Source organism: Triticum dicoccoides, chromosome 1B, assembly GCF_002162155.2.
Source record: "Triticum dicoccoides isolate Atlit2015 ecotype Zavitan chromosome 1B, WEW_v2.0, whole genome shotgun sequence".
Taxonomy (NCBI): Eukaryota; Viridiplantae; Streptophyta; class Magnoliopsida; order Poales; family Poaceae; genus Triticum; species Triticum dicoccoides.
In genome coordinates, this window is record NC_041381.1 from 477262022 (window position 1) to 477272669 (window position 10648).

A 10648-nucleotide genomic window follows, 5' to 3' on the forward strand; every position below is an offset into this window, starting at 1 on the left:
GCCCGCGGCCGGCCTGGCCCCGGGGTCGCTGGTGGCGGCGGCCTTCCTGCCCTTTCCCTCCCGGTGGCTCCGTCGCGGGGCGGAGTTGCACCGGGGGTGCTCCTAGGCGGCGGCGGTCCAGCTGGCGGCGAGGTTCCCTGTCGCAGAGCAGGCGGGCGGCTGGGCGACGACGCCGTCGTTGACGGCAGGGTGGCGCTGTGGCTCGTCTTGGCGGTGGCGCTCGGCCCAGATCTAGGCCCTACGGGGCCCATCTGGGCCTGGGCAGGCCGGCGGCGGGGCTGGTTGGCGGCGTGATTCCCGGGATGCAGGGGAGCGGGGTTGCGCGACGGGGGATGGCAGCACCGACGCCAGCTTGCTGCAGCACGGCCAGCGGGGCTTAGCGGGCCCGTTTCAGGCCTGGCCGGGCCAGGTGTGGCCTGGTATGCCCCGCTGTCGTGTCCGTTCGGCTGCCGCGACAGTGCCAGAGGCTCGACTTCTCGCATGACGGCGATGGAGGTGGTTCCCTTCCCCTCGACTTTGGTGTTGTTGCTCTCGTCGCGTGGCGCTTCTCTCCGGTCTTCTCGGCCTCATGGTGGTACTCGTAGTGAGACAGCGTGGGCAGCGGCGCAACCGCGGTGGCGCATTGGGTGGTTGTTTGGATGGTTGGCTCTGGATGGGCGGTGGTGTTTGGTGTGCGGGAGAAATCCTTGCCGGTTCGTCTGGCGTCGATGCGGTGACACCGGCGGGTGCCACCATTCCTTCTTGAAGGGCGTCGGTGGTAGCCATCCCCTACTTTCCTCCGCATACCGGGGGAAACCCCAGGACTTGTCTGGGCACCAGCGTCGTCGGCGTCGCATACCTTGTTGGAGGTGCTGCTTGGTATGCGACACTCGGAGCCTCGAGCTGTGGTGGGGTGTTTCCGGAGGGCGCAGTGGTGGCGGGCCTTCCGCACTTTGTCGATCTACCATTGTTGGCATTTTGTTTCTTCTCCTTTTTTGTCTTTGGGCTCGTTGTGCTGCTCGCCCCAGCGTTGAGATGTATCCTTTGTTGGCTGGTTGCTTTGGAATACAAAGCGGGGGGAAACCCTTTTTCGGTAAGGAACGTTTATGACAGAAGGCCATGACCCTGCCAAGGAAGTGCAAGATCTCCCGCGAGAGGGACGGAGACCTCAGGAACCCTGATGCACTTCACTCTCGGCGACAACACCCTCTCAGACTGACCATAGTGGGAGTAACTTCAAGAGTAACATCGGGTGCAACTCAACAAATTTACCTATGTGACAATGCATTAATGAGGAGAAAGGTAAATTGAGTAACTTAATTAGTTTTTTAAAGAGAAAAAAGCTTTACCTTTTCATTAATTAAGGAGCTAGAGGGTACTCCATCCGTTGTATAATATTTGAAGTTGAAGCCCTGGGTCAAACATTTTTCAGTTTAACCAAGTATATAAAAGAATTATGCTAATATCTACAACATCAAATCAGTCTCATTAATTCATCATAAAGTATATTTTTATACTATATCTATGGTTGATATTGTACTTGCTGATACATTTTAAGTTTAACCAAGTCTATAAAAGAATTATGCCAATATCTCCAACATCAAATTAGTATCATTAACTCATCATAAAGTATATTTTTATACTATATCTATAGTTGATATTGTAATTGTTAATACATTTTCCTATAAACTTGGTTAAATTTAAAGATGTCTGACTTAGGACAAACCTAGAACTTTAAGTATTTTTAAACAGAGACAATACAAAAAAAGCACCCCAAAAGCCGGAGAGGTAAACACCAGAAGAAAAATCACCCCAGAAAATAACACCTGTTCTCTCGACAATAAGTTACTCAAATGTTTGGTGCCTGCCGTCACCCACAAGACTTCACCTCGTCGTTGATCTGCTAGAAATGGTCAAGGGAGGAGTCACGACGTCCCAAAAGACACTCACATTCATGTCATTCCAAACTTGCATGGCAAGAGATTAACAAGGCAAGGGATCCGAGGCGAGGACGTCGCACAAGGAAGGGTGTACAAGATTGATCCACCAATCATGAATACTGTTGGGGTTTGTCCGGAGCTGAGGGTGGGATTTCATAGGCCTACCTAGTTTATCCCGCTGACCAAACTCCGATGATGTGTCCGCACTTGAAGATTATGTGTGCAATAGATTCCAGCTTGCGCTTACATAACTCGCGACCGTAGTTTGGCCATCTATGTAAGTTGCTGGAGCCGATCCTGTTTTCGTCGTATTTATTTTTTCAAACACTTTCGCTTTTGTTTTGGACTCTAATATGCATGATTTGAATGAAACTAATCCGAGCTGATGCTATTTTTAGCAGAACTACCATGGTGTTGTTTTTGTGCAGAAATAGAAGTTTTCGGAATTGGACGAAACTTTTTGAAGATTTTGTATGAAATATATAAAACCTACTTGAGCGAGGATCCACAGAAGGGGACCCACTAGTGGCCCACAAGCCACATGGGCACGGCTACCCTCGGGACTGTGGGGCCCATGTGGCTCCGCTGACCTAATCTCAAGCCTAAAAATTCTTATTTCCTAAGAAAAAAATAGGAGAAGAAGTTTCATCGCGTTTTACGATACGAAGCCGCCGCCACCGCCTGGTCTTCACTGGGAGGCCAGATCTGGAGTCCGTTTCGGGCTCCGGAGAGGGGGATTCGTCACCATCATCATCACCAACCCTTCTTTCATCACCATTTTCATGATGCTCACCGCCAAGAGTGAGTAATTTCTTCATAGACGGTGATGGGTTAGATGAGATTCATCATATAATCGAGTTAGTTTTGTTACGGCTTGATCCCTAGTATCCACTATGTTCTGAGATTGATGTTTCTATGACTTTGTTATGCTTAATGCTTGTCACTAGGGCCCGAGTGCCATGATTCAGATCTCAACCCTTTACGTTTTCATGAATATATTTGAGTTCTTGATTCTATCTTGCAAGTTATTGTTGGGGAACATAGTAATTCAAAAAAATTCCTACGATCACGCAAGATCTATCTAGGAGATGCATAACAACGAGACGGGAGAGTGTGTCCACGTACCCTCGTAGACCGAAAGCGGAAGTGTTTAGTAACGCGGTTGATGTAGTCGAACGTCTTCATGATCCAACCGATCCAAGTACCGAACGTACGACACCTCCGTGTTCAGCACACGTTCAGCACGATGACATCCCTCGAGCTCTTGATCCAGTAGAGGGTCGAGGGAAAGTCCTGTTAGCACGACGGCATGGTGACGCGGTTAATGATGTTCCCGGCGCAGGGCTTCACCTAAGCACTACGACGATATGACTGGGGTGTTAAACTATGGAGGGGGGGGCATCGCACACGGCTAAGAGATTGTCTGTTGTGCTTTGGGGTGCCCCCGCCCCCGTATATAAAGGAGGGAGGGAGGAGGCCGGCGGCCTAGGAGGGGCGCGCCAAAGGGGGGAGTCCTACTAGGACTCCCTAGTCCTAGTAGGATTCCCCTTCCCTTTCCTTTCCGGAATAGGAGAAGAGGGAAAGAGGTGGAGGAGAAGGAGGAAGGGGGGGCGCCCCCTCCCCTAGTCCAATTCGGTTTGGGCTAGGGGGGCGCAGGCCTCCTCTTGGCCTCTGCCTCCTCTCTTGCACTAAGGCCCATGGATCCCCCGGGGGTTCCTGTAACCTCCCGGTACTCCGAAAAATGCTCGAACCTTTCCGAAACCATTCCGGTGAACGAACATAACCTTCCAATATATCAATCTTTATGTATCGACCATTTCGAAACTCCTCGTCATGTCCGTGATCTCATCCGGGACTCCGAACAAACTTCGGTCATCAAAAACACATAACTCTTAACAAATCGTCATTGAACATTAAGCGTGCGGACCCTACGGGTTCAAGAACTATGTAGACATGATCGAGACACATCTCTAATCAATAACCAATAGTGGAACCTGGATGCTCATATTGGCTCCTACATATTCTACGAAGATCTTTATCGGTCAAACCGCACAACAGCATACATTGTTCCCTTTGTCATCGGTATGTTACTTGCCCGAGATTCAATCGTCGGTATCATGATACCTAGTTCAATCTCGTTACCGGCAAGTCTCTTTACTCGTTCCGTAATACTTCATCCCGCAGCTAACTCATTAGTCACATTGCTTGCAAGGCTTATAGTGTTGAGCATTACTAAGAGGGCCCAGAGATACCTCTCCGATACACGGAGTGACAAATCCTAATCTTGATCTATGCCAACACAACCAACACCTTCGGAGACACTTGTAGAGCATATTTATAGTCACCCAGTTACGTTGTGACGTTTGATAGAACACAAGGTGTTCCTCCAGTATTCGGGAGTTGCATAATCTCATAGTCTGAGGAACATGTATAAGTCATGAAGAAAGCAGTAGCATAAAACTGAACGATCATTATGCTAAGCTGACAGATGGGTCTTGTACATCACATCATTCTCTAATGATGTGATCCCGTTCATCAAATGACAACACATGTCTAAGGTCAGGAAACATAACCATCTTTGATTAATGAGCTAGTCAAGTAGAGGCATAGGGACACTTTGTTTTTTCTATGTATTCACACATGTACTAAGTTTCCTGTTAATACAATTCTAGCATGAATAAAAAAAATTATCATGATATAAGGAAATATAAATAACAACTTTATTATTGCCTCTAGGGCATATTTCCTTCAGTCTCCCTCTTGCACTAGAGTAAATAATCTAGTTCACTTCGCCATTTGTTTTAACACCAATAGTTCACATCTGTATGTGATTAACACCCATAGTTCACATCGCCATGTGACCAACACCCAAAGGGTTTACTAGTGTCACTAATCTAGGTCACATCGCTATGTGATTAACACCCAAAGAGTACTAAGGTGTGATCATATTTTTTTGTGAAAGAAGTTTAGTCAATGGATCTGTCACATTGAGAGCCATATGTATTTTGCAAATATTCTATGTCTATAATGCTCTGCATGGAGCTACTCTAGCTAATTGCTCCCACTTTCAATATGTATTCAAATTGAGACTCAGAGTCATCTGGATCGGTGTAAAAGCTTGCATCGACGTAACTCTTTACGACGAACTCTTTATCAGTTCCATAACCGAGAAATATTTCCTTAGTCCTCTTAGGTAACTAAGGATAACTTTGACCGATGTACAGTGATCCACTCCTGGATCACTATCGTACTCCCTTGCCAAACTCATGATAAGGTACATAATAAGTCTGGTACACAACATAGCATACTTTATAGAACCTATGACTGAGGCATAGGGAATGGCTTTCATTCTCTTTCTATATTCTGTCGTGGTCGGGCTTTGAGTCTTACTCAACTTTACACCTTGTAATATAGGCAAGAACTCCTTTTTGACTGATCCATTTTGAACGCTTTCAAAATCTTGTCAAGGCATGTACTCATTGAAAAATCTTATCAAGCGTCTTGATCTATCTTTATAGATATGATGCCCAATGTGTAAGTAGCTTCACCGAGGTCTTCCATTGAAATATTCTTACTCAAGTATCCTTTTATGCTATCCAGAAATTCTGTATCATTTCCAATCAACAATATATATGTCATCCACATACAATATTAGACTAGTAAATGACACGTGCCATGCACGTGTAGATTTTACGATTATTATGAAATATTGTATGTTGAAATGTTGTAAATATGTTTTCTAGGGCAGTACAAACACAAATACTCATATAGACGCAAAAATTGGTCTACCACATAGACACCCTACGCTATGTTTAGGAATTGAACTCTATTGGTCTACCACAAGGAACCTGGAAAAATATATGCTGGAAGAATTGGTGGCAATCTAGCATCTAATTTGATTTTCTATATTTACTACTTTCATTTTTTTAACAAATTCCATACACTTGCCGCCTAATAGATTAGAGTTGTACACATATAAATTACTGGCAAAAACAAATAAAAGTCCAGATTGTAATATTTTTAAAATAAAGGATTTATAAATGAAATTAATGTCTATTTTTTATTTTTATTTTGCAAAAAGAGTCTTGTTACAACACATATATTAGATGTTCAATATACTTGTTTTTATCTACTCTGGTAAATTGTGCATTTGTCCTTACGTGGCTGAATTGGTGCATCCATTCTCTCTCTCATCCCCATTTCTATTCTTTTATAATAAAGTAGCTATCTTACCGTAGGGCTGTGGGCTACTAATTGCTTGGTCGATTCTAGTCTAGTCTATAGTGCAACAGTAGGTTGCATGTACTACAGTACTCATGTCACATGAGCATGCTAGAATTTTCTAGTCAGCGAAAGAATCACCGCCTGCTGTCTTCATGAGGTGGCAGGCTGGCAGGGGAGTGATGCGCCCCCACCGCGAATCCCAGCCACGTGGGCCGTTAGATTGTCCTATCCAATGGTGCATATTCGGCCACGTAGTCCTCTAGTTAAACCTATTGAATGTGAGCCGTCTAATTATACAGATCCAACGGTCCGTGTGATTCGATATTGGTATACTATATAGGAGTACAAAAATGCTACAGAGCTCACACCCACTTTCTTGTAAATATAGGCTTCTTCAAACATCTGTATAAAACCATGTGCTTTGATCACACTATCAAAGCGCATATTCCAACTCTAAGAGGCTTGCACCAGTCCATAAATGGATCGCTGGAGCTTGCACATTTTGTTAGCACCTTTTAGATCGACAAAACCTTCTGGTTGCATCATATACAACTCTTCTTTAAGAAATCCATTAAGGAATGCAGTTTTGACATCCATTTGCCAAATTTCATAAAATGCAGCAATTGCTAACATGATTCGGACATACCTAAGCATCGCTACGGGTAAGAAGGTCTCATCGTAGTCAACTCCTTGAACTTGTCGAAAAGCTTTCGCAACAAGTCGAGCTTTGTAGACAGTGACACTACCATCAGCGTTCGTCTTCCTCTTGAAGATCCATTTATTCTCTATGGCTTGCCGATCATCGGGCAAGTCCACCAAAGTCCACACTTTGTTCGCATACATGGATCCTACCTTAGATTTCATGGCCTCAAGCCATTTCACGAAATCTGGGCTCATCATCGTTTCCTCATAGTTCGTAGTTTCATCATGGTCTAGTAACATGACTTCCAGAATAGGATTACTGTACCACTCTGGTGCGGACCATACTCTGCTTGACCTACGAGGTTGGTAGTAACTTGATCTGAAGTTTTATGATCATCATCATTAGCTTCTTCACTAATTGGTGTAGGAATCACTCGAACTAATTTATATGATAAACTACTTTCCAATTCAGGAGAAGGTACAATTACCTCATCAAGTTCTACTTTCCTCCCACTCACTTCTTTCGAGAGAAACTCCTTCTCTAGAAAGGATCCATTCTTAGCAGCGAATATTTTGCGTTCGAATCTGTGATAGAAGGTGTACCCAACAGTTTCCTTTGGGTATCCTATGAAGACGCACTTCTCTGATTTGGGTTCGAGTTTATCAGGTTGAAGCTTTTTCACATAAGCATCACAACCCCAAACTTTATGAAACGACAACTTAGGTTTGTTGCCAAACCACAGTCCATACAGTGTCGTCTCAGCGGATTTTGATGGTGCCCTGTTTAACGTGAATGCAGTTGTCTCTAATTCATAATCCCAAAATGATAGTGGTAAATTGGTAAGAGACATCATATATCACACCATATCTAATAAAGTACAGTTACGACGCTCGGACACACCATTATGCTGTGGTGTTTCCAGGTGGCGTGAGCTGTGAAACTATTCCACATTGTTTTAAATGAAGGCCAAACTCATAACTCAAATATTCACCTCCACGATCAGATCGTAGAAACTTTATTTTCTTGTTACGATGATTTTCCAATTCACTCTGAAATTCTTTGAACTTTTCAAATGTTTCAGACTTATGTTTCATTAAGTAGATATACCCATATCTACTCAAATCATCTATGAAGGTTGGAAATAATGATACCTGCCACGAGCCTTAACACTCATCGGACCGCATACATCGATATGTATTATTTCCAATAGTCATTAGCTCGTTCCATTGTTCCGGAGAACGGAGTTTTAGTCATATTGCCCATAAGCCACGGTTCGCAAGTATCAAATGATTCATAATCAAGTGATTCCAAAATCCCATCAGCATGGAGTTTCTTCATGCGCTTTACACCAATATGACCTAAACGGCAGTGCCACAAGTATGTTGCACTATCATTATCAATTTTGCATCTTTTGGCATCAATATTATGAATATGTGTATAACTACGATCGAGATTCAATAAACCATCAACGTTGGGTGTATGACCATATAAGGTTTTATTCATGTAAATGGAATAACAATTATTCTCTGTCTTAAATGAATAACCATATTTGAATAAACATGATCTAATCATATTCATACTTTAAGGCAAACACCAAATAACATTTATTTAGGTTCAACTCTAATCCCGAAAGTATAGGGGGTATGCGATGATGATCATATCAATATTGGAACCACTTCCAACATACATCGTCACTTGACCCTCAAGTAGTCTCTATTTATTCTGCAACTCCTGTTTTGAGTTACTAATCTTAGCAACTGAACAAGTATCAAATACCCAGGGGTTACTACGAGCACTAGTAAGGTACACATCAATAACATGTATATCAAATATACCTTTGTTCACTTTGCCATTCTTCTTATCCACCAAATATTTGGGGTAACTCCGCTTCCAGTGACCATTTCCTTTGCAGTAGAAGTACTTAGATTCAGGCTTAGGTCCAGGTTTGGGCTTCTTCACGGGAGTGACAACTCGCTTGCCATTCTTTTTGAAGTTCTCTTTCTTTCCCTTTGCCCTTTTCCTAAAACCAGTGATCTTGTTTAATCATCAACACTTGATGCTTTTTCTTGATTTCTACCTTCATTGATTTCAGCATCACGAAGAGCTCGAGATCGCTTTCATCATCCCTTGCATATTATAGTTCATCACGAAGTTCCAGTAACTTGGTGATGGCGACTAGAGAACTCTGTCAATCACTTATCTTATCTGGAAGATTAACTCCCACTTGATTGAAGCGATTGTAGTACCCAGACATTTTGAGCACATGCTCACTAGCTGAGCAATTCTCCTCCATCTTTTAGGCGAAGTACTTGTCAAAGGTCTCATACCTCTTAACACGGGCATGAGTCTGAAATACCAATTTCAGCTCTTTGGAACATCTCATATGCTCCGTGGTGTTCAAAACGTTTTTGAAGTCCCGGTTCTAAGCCGTAAAGCATGGTGCACTAAACTATCAAGTAGTCATCATATTGAGCTAGCTAAACATTCATAACGTCTGCATCTGCTCATGCAATAGGCCTGTCACCTAGCGGTGCATCAAGGACATACTACTTCTGTGCAACAATGAGGATAAACCTCAGATCATGGACCCAGTCTGCATCATTGATACTATCATCTTTCGACTTGGTTTCTCTTGGAACATATAAAAAACATAGGGAAGCTACAACGCGAGCTATTTATTTACAACATAATTTGCAAAATACTATCAAGACTAAGTTCATGATAAATTAAAGTTCAATTAATCATGTTACTTAAGAACTCCCACTTAGATAGACATCCCTCTAGTCATCTAAATGATCATGTGATCCATATCAACTAAACCATGTCCGATCATCATGTGAGATGGAGTAGTTTTCAATGGTGAACATCTCTATGTTGATCATATCTACTATATGATTCACGCTCGACCTTTCGGTCTCCAGTGTTCCGAGGCCATATCTGCATATGCTAGGCTCGTCAAGTTTAACCCGAGTATTTTGCGCATGCAAAACTAGCTTTCACCCCTTGTATGTGAACGTAGAGCTTATCACACTCGATCATCATGTGGTGTCTCTGCACGACGAACTGTAGCAACAGTGCGTACTCAGGGAGAACACTTATACCTTGAAATCTAGCGAGGGATCATCTTATAATGCCACTGCCGTACTAAGAAAAATAAGATGCATAAAATATAAACATCACATGCAATCAAAATATGTGACATGATATGGCCATCATCATCTTGTGCTCATGATCTCCATCACCGAAGCATCGTCATGATCTCCATCGTCACCGGCTTGACACCCCTTGATCTTCATCATAGCATCGTTGTCGTCTCGCCAACTATTGCTACTACGACTATCGCTACCGCTTAGTGATAAAGTAAAGAAATTTCATGGCGATTGCATTTCATACAATAAAGCGACAACCATATGGCTCCTGCCAGTTGCCGACAAATCTGTTACAAAACATGATCATCTCATACAACAATTTATATCACATCATGTCTTGACCATATCACATCACAACAAGCCCTGCAAAAACAAGTTAGACATCCTCTACTTTGTTGTTGCAAGTTTTACGTGGCTGCTACGGGCTTTTAGCAAGAACCGTTCTTACCTACGTATCAAAACCACAATGATTTTTTGTCAAGTGTGCTATTTTAACCTTCAACAAGGACATGCCATAGTCAAACTCGATTCAACTAAAGTTGGAGAATCAGAGACCCGCCAGCCACCTATGTGCAAAGCACGTCGATAGAACCAGTCTCATGAACGCGGTCATGTAATGTCGGTCCGGGCCGCTTCATCCAACAATACCATCGAATCAAAGTAAGACGTTGGTGGTAAGCAGTATGACTATTATCGCCCACAACTCTTTGTGT